Source organism: Mus caroli, unplaced genomic scaffold (assembly GCF_978045245.1).
Source record: "Mus caroli unplaced genomic scaffold, Mus_caroli_1 scaffold_5, whole genome shotgun sequence".
Taxonomy (NCBI): domain Eukaryota; kingdom Metazoa; phylum Chordata; class Mammalia; order Rodentia; family Muridae; genus Mus; species Mus caroli.
The window spans coordinates 76,385,916-76,401,872 of record NW_028227260.1 but is presented as its reverse complement, the minus strand read 5'-3'; the positions used below and the strand labels follow the sequence as shown (position 1 = coordinate 76,401,872).

General features: G+C 41.4%; 1 pseudogene; it reads right to left on the bottom strand.

The window, feature by feature from the left end:
- Window positions 1–9,623: 9,623 nt before the first annotated feature.
- Window positions 9,624–14,824, bottom strand: LOC147004641 (zinc finger CCCH domain-containing protein 4 pseudogene; annotated as a pseudogene).
- Between the last annotated feature and the right edge of the window lie 1,133 nt (window positions 14,825–15,957).

Sequence of the window (15,957 nt, the reverse complement as noted above, 5' to 3'; positions counted from 1 at the left end):
ATAAAAAGTTCTTTGATTTGCAGAAGTCTACCCTGAAATGTCCTTTCCTCTTGGTGTACTTGAAAACTCAGAACTTTGCTCAAGTGAAATACAATCATTTTATTGAAAAATATTGAGATAGAGACAATTATTCAGCTGTATTTTTCATTCTGTCACATAGAAAAAAATTAACTGATGATCTTTAATCTAAAATCTGCATTGTAATCTTAGTGTATAAATTCCTCCTTTACATGAAAATTTAAAGGACCAAACCAAGTAAGATACATAACAAGTACTTAAGACACATGGGGCACATTATAAAGGTTCATTTTCATGCCTTATCCCAGCATTCATTACAACCTAATATAATTACTTCCAATATTTACCAGAGTGTTGGATAAATACAAATATAGGTGGCTATATTGAAATGAATGGACACTGGTATTCAAGAAGGCTTGATGGCTAGATTTTAATTAAAATTTGCTTACAGTTTTCACTTCTTTCCTTATTTTTAGGAAGTCCTGAATTCCCTTCATTCAATTTATGGCCTCAAATTATTTAGCAGAAAAAATATTTGGGAAAGTTTATTAATATATTACATACAAATATGTATAACTGATATTTATATCAGATATCTTCATATAATTGTATGACTTTATAACATGTTGCTAGTATAATAAAATGAGTATAATATTTTTTAGTTCAAAATAACACCGAGGATAGTATTTATTGTCTTTCCTTTAGGTCTAAAGTGTGATATTTTATATGGATAAACCACTCTTCTTTTACAGATGTTGGCCAGATCTCTTATCTTTCTACAACATAAAATATTCAGATTTCTTTAGCTTCTGAAGAATGACTAAAACCATTAGACTTTTTTCCCCAGCACCTCAATGCTAATGTCAACAACCTTTTCTTTTCATTCCCCCATCTTCTTTAAAAGCAGCCTATTTTGATTGTGATAAAACACCAAATCGCTGTATTCAAAGCTGACACCCTAAAATGGTGGCAAAAACATCTGGTGGGTGTGGAATGGCGTCGTCATTCTGTGTGGGACGATGGCAGTTGTAAGGGAGAGGCAAAACGACAGCTGTGAGGAGGTTCTGAGCAGTTCCTATTTTCAGGATGTGCTGAACTCATAATTCAGGCCTAATGAATGTGTCTTTGAAATGTAACAGCCTGTTTAGATTCCTTCTTCCGCTATGGAAAAAGAACTGAATACAAAAATGGTAATGATTTCATGTAAAATTCATAAATAAAATGCAAAGACAAGGGAAATGGTTTGTCCCAGTGCTACACAATGAACTGTCATGCAATGTGAAGGATACATAAATGGAGCTGTTATTAAAGTCTTAACTGCAGTTCATTATATTTCAGATAGAATACAAGTAGAGCCAAAATATTTGTTAGACCCTCTGACTCTATGCTGCACAATAAACAGATATGCCCTATTCTTCCTACAAAATAACTGGAGTGATGTAATCATCTGTGTGAGAACCAGAGGCCAGTAATCAATGTTCCTGTTGTAGGGCAGGATGGAGACAGCACTACTAAAATGTTTACTTGGGCAAAACTTTTTGGGCTTGGATCATCAACAAACATATGCACATCACAAGTCAGATGCCTAAATTGTTTTTCTGATACCTGCTAGTGCTTTATTTTAAGAATTATTAGTACTTTAGATTTTGGAGGGGGAATATTTTGGTCTTGATTTCACTATGTAGCTGAGCATGACCTTGATTTCTGTTCCTCTTGCCTCCCATTTCCCAAGTACTATGATGGTTTTGAACTCTGCCTCCTCCTACCTCCTGCCTTGCAAGTGCTAAGATTACAGGAAATGCAGAAGCAGACCCAGCTTACTCCAAGATGTTGGCTGATAAGTTTGAGCAAGCAAAAACAAAGAAAACATATTTAAAAATTCTGCTAGTTCTTACAAGTTGAACCATCTAACTTGATAGAAATAGATAGTGATTTAAAGGTACAAATATAGACATAATATAGACATAAAGAGAGTCAAATACATAGAATCCTCATATATATTTTTTGTTTATTCTAATATTTCATGCAAATAAGATGAAGAAAAAGTAGGTGAAGAACATAGTGACAACAAGAAAGTTGATCATTTGAATTTTAAATCACAAAATGAAGCAATCTTTGACCTTTCTCATTTCTTGAAAATGAAAATTAGACAGACCAAGGCAATATACAGCACCTCTCTGGATATTGTCATAGAATTGCTGTATTATATACTATTTTTTATATTACAGCAGGCACTATCAATGAGAAAAAGTCATTTTCAGATGCAAATAACAGAATAAACACATTTATGCAAAGTAGAACATAACTTTATTCAAGGTAATGAAATCAAGATAGCTAACAAGCTCCATACAAAATTTGTCACTTTAAAATCCACACATTCAGAATGTTGCCTAGTTTAATAAAAATTTATACACCCACAGCAAAATTAATCCTAAACTACGTCTTTTTTCCTCCAATTTTGAGTGAGCAAATATGACAGGAAAGTCAATGGTGAAAGGGAAATAGGTGACCTGACATAAAGCAAACGTTGATATATGGTTAAAAGTAGTCCTCCTTAGAAAAATATCAGTAATTCAGTCCTAATGGCAGGGTCACAGATATTTACACTGTAGTGAATTGTTGCCGCAAAGAAATCCTTCAGTAAATTAGTTTCCTCCTGAATGCTCCAATCCCTTCCAAACACATACAAACTAATAAATTGCTACAGGAATTCAGGAAAGTCATTTTTAGGACTTGGAGTTAATACACTTATAGAGCCAGTCTTTTATATTGACAATTTACCATAGGTGCTGAGAAAACTAATTATAAAATTTTCCATGAAGGCTTTAAACAGCTTTAGGACTCAAGAGCTAAACAATGACAATAGTCAAGATGTGTGTATTTTAACATGGTTCCCAAAATGTGGCTTCTAAATGTTGCTTTTGATTTAAAAGTTCTAGGGAGTCCTTGGAGTAATGGCTGTGCCAAACAGCAAGGAAGCTAGCTATTATGCAACAGTCAATAATGGAAAAAGTTTTACACTGAGGTATTAAAGGGGTGAAATGATGCAAATGCTGAAACTTAAAGTAGCAAAGAAAAGGAGGGAATATATAAAAAGTAGACAACAAGTAGGACCTGGTTAAGCCATAGACTGGATTTTTATTACATTATTTTCTCTCCTTTTGAGAAGGCTTTAAAAATTCTACAACAAATATTTTTTAAAAACTATTCTTTAAAATTATTATGATATTTACTTATATATCTACAATAAAATAATAATAAAACAAGCAAACAACAAGCCAAATATAATCTTATCCAAGTAGATCAAATGAAAATAATAAAATATCTTAAGTACCTAAAAGACTCATTTAAAAATTTGTCTTCTGTTTCATTATATGTTCACTAATCTTAATGAGTTCTTATCTGCTTTATATAGAGAGAAGGTTAATTATTTTATATTATAGAAAGGTATCATAGTTTCTATAATATAAAATTATAGTTCACTGAGTCTACTTCTTCTGTAATAGTTTAGCTACATTAATATAAAAAAAACAATATTTTTAGCTAGCTCTCCAAATCTCCATTATGTTAAACTTAGTCTTAAAGAAGAAGGAAGAGGCTAGTCAGTAGTGGTAGATATCTTTAATCCCAGCACAGAAGAGAAAGAAGCAGGCAGATCTCTGAATTTGAGGACAGCTTGTTCTACAGAGCAAGTCCAGGATAGCCAGGGCTATTAAGAGAAACCCTTTAAATTATTTAATTTTTTCGTAAAAAGAAGGAGGAGGAGGAAGTGAAAAAGAAGGAAAGGAGAAGGAGAAAAAGAAAAAAGGAAAGAAAGAAAGAGAAAGAAAGAAAGAAAGAAAGAAAGAAAGAAAGAAAGAAAGAAAGAAAGAAAGAAAGAAAGAAAACAGCAGAGAAAACAGCAGAAATATACCTCTTTGAGTTTAAGATCAGTTTGTACTACAGGACATCTAGGCCTACATAGTGAAATCCTGTCTCAAAGGTGGAGGAAGAAAAAAAAGGAGAAAAAGGAGGAAGAGGAGGAAATGAAAATTAAAGGCTCTTCCTTTATTTCCCCTATTAATATTGTCCGCTTGATGGGCATGGTAGTACAAGTAATTCTAGCACACCTGAGGCTGTGAGGCAGGGGCACTGTAAGCTCAAGGCTATCCTTAAACAGAGAGACTCTCTCAAAGAAAGGTCAGAAAAAGAAAGAATTTGCACAAATAATCACATATGATATGTATCTATTAAGTTACATAAGCCCAAGTGCTTCTCAGTATGAATGGTACTTATAGCTTAACATAATCATGAAGAGATAACAATAATCAAGAGCTGTTTCTCACCTGTGGAGTCTGAAATTGAATGAGCATAAACAAAACAGCACAAATGCAAAAAAAAACCCACACTAATGATAGAGAATGGGGAATAGTTAAGTTCATTTTCTTTTGTTTCTAAATGGATGTAGGATAGACTATAAATTGAGCGTGAGAGGAAACTTGAAATAACTTACATAAGCATAATTACAGAAATATAGGGTGCTCTAGGCCATAGAATTGGTTAACACATAATTTCCTAGTTAAAATTAGAACTTCATTGCAACACTAGTCCCAATGGCCAAGATATAGAATCAACTTAACGTAGGTGTGTCCATTAACAGAGGAATAAGTGTGTGTGTGTGTGTGTGTGTGTGTATAATATTATATAACACATTCAAAGTATTATATGTTATACTTTGTTTGTGTTATGTAACATACACACACACACACACACACACACACACACACACACATTAACCATAATGAAGAGCGACATTTTATCATTTACTGGGAAATAAAATACATCTGGAGATTACCACATTAAGTTAAATAAAGCAGGTCCAGAAAGTCATATTTCCTCCCATGTGCAGATTCTGGATTTCATGTTGAGCTATAAAACCACTTTTATATACATGACATGAATATAGAAAAAAATGGGAAAAGGAAAAGACATTACAATGTAGAAGAAGATGGAAGGAGGATAAAGAGAGGATATATGAAGTGAAACTGTTCAAAGTACTTAGTTGATTTTGAAAGATATTATTCTTAAGAAAACTATATATATATATATATATATATACACATGCATGTGTATATACATATGTGCATATACATATGTGTATATACATATGCATATAATGAATATATTCCAATAAGTAATACAAACTTTAAAGTTTAATTTTCCTGATAATAAATGCAACATTTAATGTAAAAATTAGTTCAGAATGTGTTCAATGACATCTGAAAGGTAAGAAAAATAAGGTTCATTGAAAGTTCAATAAATGAGCTCACCCAGTTTTCACCTACTGTCCTTATCATTCTTACTGAACTGCACCAATTTTTGTGCCTAACTCAAAGAAATTAGTATGACAGTGAGATGCTTCAGTTAAAGCAGAATATTAGAAATTCAACATATTTATGTGGAAGTAATTTTTGGCCTCATACAAACAATTTGTTCTCTCTCCCTCTCCCTCTCTCCCTTGTTCTTGCTTTTGCTCTCTCACTCTTAAAGGAGAATAAGAAGTCAGAAAATACGATTATGATGTGAGGTAACTATCTCCTGTCTATGGCCTAGGACCATATTTCTGAAATTAAAACATTTTTATGGACACAGAGGTGTCCTTGAACTCAACTAAATTTTTGGAAGTTTTTATGAATGTATTTTTTCATTAAAGAAAATCAACTTTCATTAGATTGTCAAAGAAAAAGTTGGTGTGAAATTTAAAATAAGTGAAAAATCGCTGATTCAAATACAATTGTGTACTCAGTAGCAGGGAGTGTTAGAAATCTTAAATATAATTTTGCCATCTATGCTCTTTAAAGGAACAATTCCTCAAAAACCAATTGCATAGGAAGACTGTACAAATACAAAGATGTAAGAAATAGTGATTTATCAATTATATTATAAGCTTATGGTTAATAAAGTCCAAATAATGACAAACATTTGAATATGAAATGGATTTAATGAAGTGATCATGAATAAGGGTTAAAGTATTAAAGATGGCTTACTGTGTAAAGAAAAGAAGAAAGGATTGGTATGGTGAAACTGAACTACCTTTAGAACTGTATAGTGTACCAATTTAATCACAGCATTCATATATGTTCCTTCATGTGTTGTAATATTTACTATTCAGTTGCTGTGATGGAACACCATGACCATGGCAACTTGTAAAAGAAAACGTTGAACTCATCTTATGGTTCCAGAGAGTTAGAATCCATGATAGAAAAGCAAAGGCATGGCAGCAGAAAGAGCTGAGAGTTCACATCTCAACTATAAGCAGGGAGCAGAGAGCACAATGAGAGGGGCATGAGGCTTTTGAAACCTCCAAGTCCAGTCACAGTGACACACCTCTTCCAACAAGACCACAACTTCTAATCACTCCCAAACAGTTCAATACATTAGGAACCAAGTATTCAAATAAAATGAGCCTATGGAGGCTGTTCTAATTCAAACTACCACAGATATCCACAAATATTTTAATCTAAGGGAACATTTGAAAAAAAATGAATTGTACTGTGCATATCTAAAAGCTTACAACATGATTCTATGAACCACAAACATACAAGTAAAACAGTTACTGACTTTATTTGTGGCAGGAATATCTATAATCTATGCATATAGGTGAAATCCCCAAAGCAGCATCATTTTATGAATTCCTGAGGTATCTTTTGGCATACATGTCCTCATTTTCTCCCCTACTCCCCTACCTTTGGCAACCACTATTTTAAAACCTACCTGTATTCATTTGAAGTTTTTAGATTGGCAACAAATATTAACAATATGTACAAAATGGAATATCAGTTACATTTTTGTTGAACCACTGCAGTGAACATTATAAAAGTTCCCCTCAAAAAATTGAAATCCAGAACTACCAAATGGCCTTGCAATCAGTATTAATCAGGTAAATAATTAAAAAGAAATGAAGCTCTGTCCTATAAACACATCTGCACTCCCATATCCTTTGTAGTAAGTACTATTCACAACAGCCAAATATGAAAAACAACTATTAAGGGTCAAATTAATAAATATCCAGAATGGGATATTCTTCAGCCACAACATGGCTGAATTGTGCAACTGGGACATTTTTGAGAAATAAAACAAGCCATAATCCAGGATATACCAGCAACTCAATGTTGTTGAATACATTTAAGATATTAACTTCAGATTTTGTTATTGCTGTGCTAGCTATCCCTGCTTCATCTACCTTCCAAACATATATAAACCAAATATATACCATACATAGGCATATATATATATATATATATATATGACTTGTACAACGCTGAAAATGTAATATCCATAACATTGTTTTTATTTAAAAGTAGCCATTTGCCAATGCTATTTTCTCTTGAACAAAATAATCTAACCAATATAATATAATTACCCCCCAAAATACAGGATCTGATATACCAGATACGCTAAACTTTCTTACAAACCTATCTATAGCAGAAATATACACCTTTAAACTATGAACCCTCTAGACCTTGATATGATATGTTTATAAGACAAATAAATACATTTTAAAAGTATAACATTTGATAATTCTTCTTGCCAATAGTTTTATCCAGCCCAAAGAACAATGACTTTATTCCAAGTAAAGTCTATGTTTTGTCTCTTAAGTTTAACAAGATCTTGGAAACTGTTTAGAACCTAAACTCTCATCGCAGATTTTCTGTCTCCCATTGGAAATCCTTGGGAAGACTCATTCTTTTTTTTTTTTTTTTTTTTTTTTTTTTTAAATAACTGCATCCTTTAATGGCAGTAATACAATTACTGGATTAAGAGACCACATGAGAGAGAAGGCAGGTGAGGTTTCTGGAAGACAGATACTGAGTACAAAAGGGGGCGGGAGAGCCATGCGACGATCATTGTAAAAATACAGTACGTTATATACATATTTGCACCATCGACTTTCAACTCAGAAATACTATTTACACATTTGTTACAATCCTGGTTAGAGAACAATTTTTCTTTAAAAGTGTGGCCTGATGGTGAGTGGGGAGTCAAGAGGATGTCCTTGCCCATGAGGGTCTTCGGTTAACTGTTCCAAGAGGAAAGCTCCAGACTCCATCTTACCCACAGATTTCAGCCTTAAAAATTCATTTAATTTTTCTTTAGTAAAAGGACAGTTTTCTTTTTCTAATATAGACCAGACTGGTTTTGAACCTGTAATCCTCCTGACCCTGCCTCCTGAGTGCTGGGATGACAGGTGCCCACTACCAAGCCTGGCTTTTACAAAAAGGGGGTTTTCAAAGGGGTGTAGGGACCCAAACACTGCCACACTGTACTCATCCTACCTATCCTACGCTCACCATGGCCCCAGCCTTGGCCTCAGGGCCTCGTGGCCAAGGCTGGGGCCCAAAGACAAATCTCATTGATGATTGTTTAAGAAAATAAAACAAAATAAAAAACACAAGACAAACAAACCAACTTGATCTTGGTGCACTGACCCCAAGGGTTGTGAGGCTGTGGGGCACAAGCCCCTCCCACCCTGGCTACAGGCCCCAAACTGTTTTGAAGGGATTTCTCTTTGGGGTGTGGAGGGTGGGATGGGATGTGGGAGCCTGTCCCCTCCCGAGGTGGAGGGGAATCCACTGGCTGTGTGTGTCAGGTCTCCTTATTAACAAGAAGGAAGCAGTTGGGCCAAGAGACCCAATATAAAAGAGGCAGCCTGCAAGAAAGCGGACTTGTAGGGCCTGGTGAGTGACTCAGAGAGAAATGGTCTGCAGGTCTTACCCAGTTCCCTGATCCAATCTTAGGGAGAGGGTCACAGGAGAGTCTCTGCCCCTTGCCCCTCCCACCCCCATTCTTTGGACAAGGCCAGCCCTAAAGAAGCTAGTGGTGGCTGCTGCGGAAACGCCTCCGCTATGTGAGATCTGGCAGGTAACTCTGGGCCTCCCCACTTGAAGGGGCTTGGTCCCTTTCCTAGAAAAGGCCCAACACATCAGCTGGACATCTGCTATTTCCTCAGGCCCCATTAATCCAACACAACAGATCACTGACGCCCAGCTTCTGTCCGCTTGGGAGGAAAAGGCAAACACTATCCGGTACTCTACAGATAACATGGCTAAGGGTGTGGAAGCAGCTAGCAGACACACTTTGCCAGGGCCACTCTTGGCCTCTCTCCTTGGGGGTCTGGCAGGTGGCCACACCACGGATCCTTGAGCTGTCTCGAGGGGCAGGCCAGTGGCACAGGGTAGGTAATACTGAGGGAGAATGCTTCAAGGGGCTGTCCCACTCCTGCCAGGCCTGCTGCCCACAGGTCTGTCTACCAAGAGTTTCCCGCTGAGCCAGAGGGTGTCACTTTCAGGACAAACCCTGGACGGACAGACGGACGGAGGATGTGGGATGCACAGGCTCAAGCAGGTTAGGGCCTGAGGGTTGCCGGGCCCTTTCTCTCCTGTTGACATTTTCTCTTTTTTTTTTTTTTTTTTTTTTTTTTTTTTTTTTTTTTTTTTTTTTTTTGGTTTTTTCGAGACAGGGTTTCTCTGTATAGCCCTGGCTGTCCTGGAACTCACTTTGTAGACCAGGCTGGCCTCGAACTCAGAAATCCGCCTGCCTCTGCCTCCCCAGTGCATTTTCTCACTTCACTGTTGCTTTGTCCTGAAGCAAGCTGTCACAGGCTGCATGCTAGAGAGAGGACAGTTGACCCTGGGGCTCTAGGAACTCCTGCACCAGCTTCTCCACGATGTGATGTGGTTCTGTCAAACTTCCAGCAGCACAGGGTGAGTGGCCTTCAGTGCTTTCCCAGACAGCTATGCTTCCCTCAGTTCCAGGGAAGTCCCAGGCTGGGTACTTGCCACTATCCAGTGCAGGGTATAAGTTGCTCACTGGGCAGAGGGGAGCCCAGGAGCCTGCAGCACTGACCAGAACCCAAGATGGTTAGATACAATTTATGACTCAAAGAAAGTACTATTTTAAAAAGGGGAAAAAAGGGAAGAAAAATGTGAAGAAAGAACACCCTGCCCACCTGCCCCACCTCCCGCCTGTAACTCTGGTTGCTGCCCTTAAATGTCACCCTGGGAGGGTGGTGGAGTGGAGGGAGCACTGGCCCCCCCAGTGACACTACTGGCAGAAGGGGGAGGCTGTGGGGTCAAAGCCTTTAAAAACGTCCTTCAGGGACCCTGCATCCTGCTCACCCTCACGGGCAGGGCTGTTGCCAGCAAATGGGCTCCCTGTGCCTGTTTTGGGGGCCGGCTTTACAGTCCCAAAGAGAGTGGGCACTGGCAGGTTGTGTACCCCAGGCTGGGGTGTGGCCCCCTCAGGGGGCGGGGTGGATGAGGCAGCAGTGGGGGCTGCTGTGGCCTTGGGCCTGGGCCGGTTGTAGCTATTGTATCTGTCCGTGGCTGTGGCCCCATCTGTGCTGGCCTTCCCTGTCTCTGGCTGCTCCAGGGCAGACTTTCAGACAAACAGAGGCTCTTTTGCCTTGGAGGCTGAGCCCTTGCCATTACCCTCAGGACCCTTGGGCTGAGCACTTGTGTCAGAAGCTGGCTCTGCAGTTTTGCCACCTGCATTGGGAGTCCTTGGGTCATATAGGCTGATACCACTCAGCACACTGCTCTGCCCGCTGCTGCTGCCCTGGCCCAAGCCACCAGCAGCCAGCACTCGGGGGTCATAGGGAGCCGTGGCCGGTGGGGATGAATCCCCACTTGGGCTGGCAGCAGGAGGCGATGCTTCGGTGGGACAGGGCTTGGCTGCACGGGAGGCTGCTACAGGATCTGCTGGCTTCTGTAATCCGGGGTCAGTAGGGGTCTTCCGCACCCTAGGATCACCGGGTTTTTCACTCTGACCAGGGGTATTGACATTGACAGTCTTGAGGATTCGAGAGAGGAGTTCAAAGTCAGGTAGGTTAGAGCCAGAGGTGCTGGGATCTGTGGAGCCTGGACGCTGCTGGGTGTTTGGAGGCCCAGAGGGTGTGGAACGGTGTAGCCTAGGATCTAGAGCAGGTAGGGACTGCAGGGCAGCGGGCACTGGGGGCACGTCCTGCTTGGGGATGGGCAGGGGGATCAGGTCTTCAGGGTTCCAGAGCACTGTTCGAGCAAAGCTCGGCTTGCTCAGGGTTACATCCTTCTTGATGTGGCTGAACTGTTGCAGCTGAGAGCGAGGGTCCTGTAGTGGGTGTCCAGGCAGAGGGTCCAGGGGAATGTTCACCGCCTTTTCACGCAAGGCTCTCTCCCCTTCCTCCTCTTCTGCAGGGGGCTGACCTTTTGAACTGCTAGGGCCTGCAGGGCTGGAATGAAGGCTGCCTTCAGCCTTGGAGGTGGGCAGAGCACGAGCCAACCGAGGGTCAGAAGGCCCCAAGTCCCCTGGGCTAGACCCTCCTGAAGTCTCTGCATGGCGGCTGAGTCTGGGGTCCCGGCTGAGGCGAGGGTCAGACAGCCGGCTTCCTGTGGGGTGTCCCTTCTGGAGACGGGGATCCCCCAGCCCACTGCTGCTCGGTTCCCCGACTGAAGCCTGGGGTCGGCTTGACGTCTGTTGCCTCAAGGTCTTGAGGATGGATGTGACACTGCTTCCCCCTTCATCCTTGTCACTCGAGTACCAGTTTCCAGTGTCACCTGCATCTCCAACAAGACCCGGCTCCATTTCCATGCCCTCTTGCTGCGGGTAGAAGTTCTCATAGAAGTTCTGGGCTGGCGGGATAGGAGGCATCATTCCAGAATGTGGGGAGTCTCCAGGACCATAGGGCATCATTGGGGGGCCACTAGGACCCATGGGAGGGCCAGGGTTCATGCCAGGACCCATTGGCATGTCAGGATGCATGTCAGGGTGCATGTCGGGGTGCATGTCGGGGTGCATGTCCGGGTGCATGTCAGGGTGCATGTCAGGGTGCATGTCAGGATGCATGGGTCCCCCCATTGGCCCTGGGGGTCCCATGTTGGGGCCAGGACCCATTGGCCCCGAGGGTCCACCAGGTCCAGGGAGCCTCACGCCCAGCTTCTCAGCTAGCTGCCCTGTGGGCCGCACCACAATCTCAAACAAAGAGGGGATCTTCTTGTTGTACATGTCCTGCTGTAGCTGTTGTGGAGACAGTGGCTCATGTGTTGGCAGGGACATCTGAGGAGGTCCAGGAGGTGGTGGAGGAGGTGGTGGTGGTGGAGGAGGGCCACCTTGCATGGGCCTGCCATTAGGAGAGGTGGGGGCTGGAGGACCAGGGGGCCGTGGAGGAGTAGGCAGGAGCCCTACACCAGGAGGTGGCTTGGGCAAAGGGTTGATGCCCTGCTTCTTCAGCTCCTCTACCTCCTTCTCATCCTCAGCGCCTGCTTCTGCATCATCAGCCAACATCTTATCTAGGAGCTCTCGTGTCTCTTCCATCAGCGGGTCATGGGAGAACATGCAGTCGTCACCATTGATGCAGTTCCCAGTGGTGTGGTATAACTTACATGGAAAGTCACCATGCATGTAGGGGCAGTTCTCAGCACGAGCACAGAACCCCGTGATGTAAAATTTGCACAACTCTCGCTTCTTCGGTAGCTCAATGTCGTGACTAAAATTGCAGTGGTCTCCCCAAGTGCATCGTCCCTCCACAAAGTATTTGCAGATGACTTTGCCTTTCTTGTCAGACTGCTGGTGGGGCTTGTCATGATCACTCTGCCGGTAGCTTCCCCCACCACCGTCACCCATGTCATCATCTTAGAAGTCCTCGTCATCATTCATCCCGCCCTTGCTCATTCCACCTCTGCCGCCTCGACCTCTGCCCCGGCCCATCCCCTTCCCTCGGCCTCCTCGGGAACCACAGCCTCGGCCTCGACTTAACCCTCGACCTCGGCTGTCCTTGGACCTGCGGTACTGGTTCAGCTCCTTGGAATAGTCATCGTAATCATCGTCTCCCATGGGCTCCTCACTTTCTCCATACTCTATCTCCTCTTCATACAAGTCCTCTTCGTCCTCTGGGTGCTCTCCCATGGAGCCTCTGCCTCGGCCTCTGCTGCCTCTGCCCATGCCTCGGCCTCGAGATCCTCCTCGACTCCCACGGCCCCTGTAGCCCCTGCCTCGGCCTCGGCTACCTCTGCCCCGGCTGCCACCCTCCTTGGCACGCCGGTACTGGTTCAGTTCTTTGGTGAAGTCGTCATAGTCTTCCTTACCCATGTCCTCCTCTTCATCCCCCTCATACTCCCCATACTGCTCATTCTCGTAGTCCTCGTACATGCTGTAGCCCTTGCTATCCATCTTGGAGTAGGGCTTCTTGGGCAGGGGTGGGTTGTGTGACGAGGAGTACTGCTTGTGGGATGGTGCATATGGGGGACTATAGTCCCGGTACTTGCGGTGACTCTTCTCACTGGGGCTGAAATCTGAGTCATCTGAGAAGTCCGAGAAGTCATCGCTGGAGGAAGCATGGCGTTTGTGCTTAGATTTCCGCCTTTTCTTCGACCGCCTCTTTTCCTTCTCCCGCTCCTTCTTCCACTTCCGCTTCAGCCTCCTGTGAGACTTCTCCTCGTCAGAGTCGCTGTGGTGCTTCTCCCTCTTCTCTTTCCGACTCCTCTCTTGCCCTGCAGGGTGATCCTGGACCTCCTCAGCCCCGTCGTCTTCCAGTTCACCTTCTTCCAACTCACCATCTTCTCTAAAGGACCAAGGGTGGTCGTGGGGGTGGGGCTAGGGAAGGCCCGGAGAGCCGGAAATAGCCGAAGCGCTTCGGGATGGGAGAACCCCCCCCCCCCGAGCGGGGGAGGCGAGAGCGAAGACTCATTCTTGCTGATATATAATCAGTCTACTCTTTGTGAATTTATTGAGAAGTCATGATAAAGAAAAATCATGGTAGATAATATACTATTCTAAATATAAACATTTAGTGAAAAAGCCATGGAGCTTTTGATTGACCTATGCATTTTATTAATATTGATATCTATATGTTCTTTCAATGTTATATAGTTAATATAAAATGCCTGATACTTTAGAAAAGTTTGCCATGTAAGAAGACATGGATAAGAAAAAAATCAGAGGTAGTGTTGGAAATGTATCAGCAGGGTCTCACTGTGTATCATTGGCTGGCCTGGAACTTGTTTTTAGATCAGGCTATCCTTGAACTCACAGAAGTCAATTTCCCTCTGCCTTCTAAGTGCTGGAATTACAGATGTGCACCACCTACCCATAATTATGTGTGTTTTTAAAAGGACATTACTGTTTACAGAAAATAGCTCTCTATATATGATGCTGAATCTCAGTTATCAACTTGATGAGACATAGAATCATTTGGAAGATGGACCTCTGTGCATGGCATGGGCTATTATTTTGACTGAGCTAATTGAGGGGGGATTCTGTACAATATAAAAATAAAGTTGGCTAAACACAAGCATTTATTGTTCTCTGATTATTGACTATGGGTGTAAGTGAGTAACTGCCTTGAGTTCTTGTTCCTCTAATATGGAAATATTTCAGAAAAAAATCACCTAGAAATAATGTGTGCAGTGATCAACTGTACTTTGAACTCTGAGACAAAATAAATCCCTTTTCCTTTCATTTTCTTTTGTCAGTGTATTTTATCACAGCAAAGGGGAAAGAAATGAAGACAATATCCTAAACGATTTCTTTAGAGAGCAACTGATACAAAATTACCCAGCTGTTTCTATTGTTTCATCATCTAAAGAGCCTACAAATTCAACCAATCACAGATTGAAAACATACAAGTAAAATGAGTCTACAGAGATGTCTCAGTTGGTAAAAGCATCCTTACTGCTCTTACATAGGACTGGGGTTTGGTTCTTCATGCCTACATGTCAGCTTATACCTGTAACTCTAGTTCCAGGAACTCTCATAACCTCTTCTGACCTCCACAAGTATCAGGCAAACACATCGTACACATACAAACATAAAGGCAAAACACTCATGCCTGTAAAATAAAAATTTTACTCATGTATATAAAATAAAAATATTCATTTTAATTTATTCTTATTTTATCTTACTTTTATTAATTACTTTATTTACATTTCACATGTTGTTCCCCTTCACAGTCTCCTCTCTGAAATAAAATATTCAAGAAAATCCTTAAAAATAGAGAATAACAAGTGGATGCTCACAGTCAGCTATTGGATGGATCACAAGGCCCCCAATGGAGGAGCTAGAGAAAGCACCCAAGGAGCTAAAGAGGTCTGCAACCCTATAGGTGGAACAACAATATGAATCAACCAGTACCCCCGGAGCTTGTGTCTCTAGCTGCATATATATCAGAAGATGGCCTAGTCGGCCATCAATGGAAAGAGAGGCCCATTGGTCTTGCAAACTTTACATGCCTCAGTACAGGGGAACGCCAGGGCCAAGAAGTAGGAGTGGGTGGGTAGGGGAGTGGGGGTGGAGGGTATGGGGGACTTGTGGGATAGCACTGGAAATGTAAATGAAGAAAATACCTAATAAAAAAACAAAAACAAAAAACAAAAAAATATAGAATAACAATTATTTACATAAGATGTATATTATGATTTGTGTCTTGAGTAATCTAGAGAAGAATTAACATTAATGGGAAGATTTTATAGATTATATGCAAAAGTTATGTTATTTTATATAGGGATATTCATCATATGAGAATGTTGGTAGTTATTAAAGACTTGAAAACAAAACCACATTGATGCCAAAGTATTACACATTCCAAAATTTCAGTGTCCATAATTACAGTTTTATTGGAATATAGCTATATTCATCCACTTGTAACTTGAATAGTTGAAACAGAGACCTTATTTGTGTCCAGCATATAGATAGAGACATATACATCTATATGCATTTACATAGTCATCTTTTGGCGGTTTTCCTCTGTTCTGTACATTAACAGTCTATAGAAACCTAAAGAGTTTAGAACTAAAATGGCGTTTTGTTCCCAGTGCTGCTTTAAACTGATTGATTCATGCTTTAAAATGATCTTCCTGAAAATACATGAAAACAGGAATTCTAAGGATAAACAAAACATATGGGTTGTATATGTCAGTTAGTTAATAA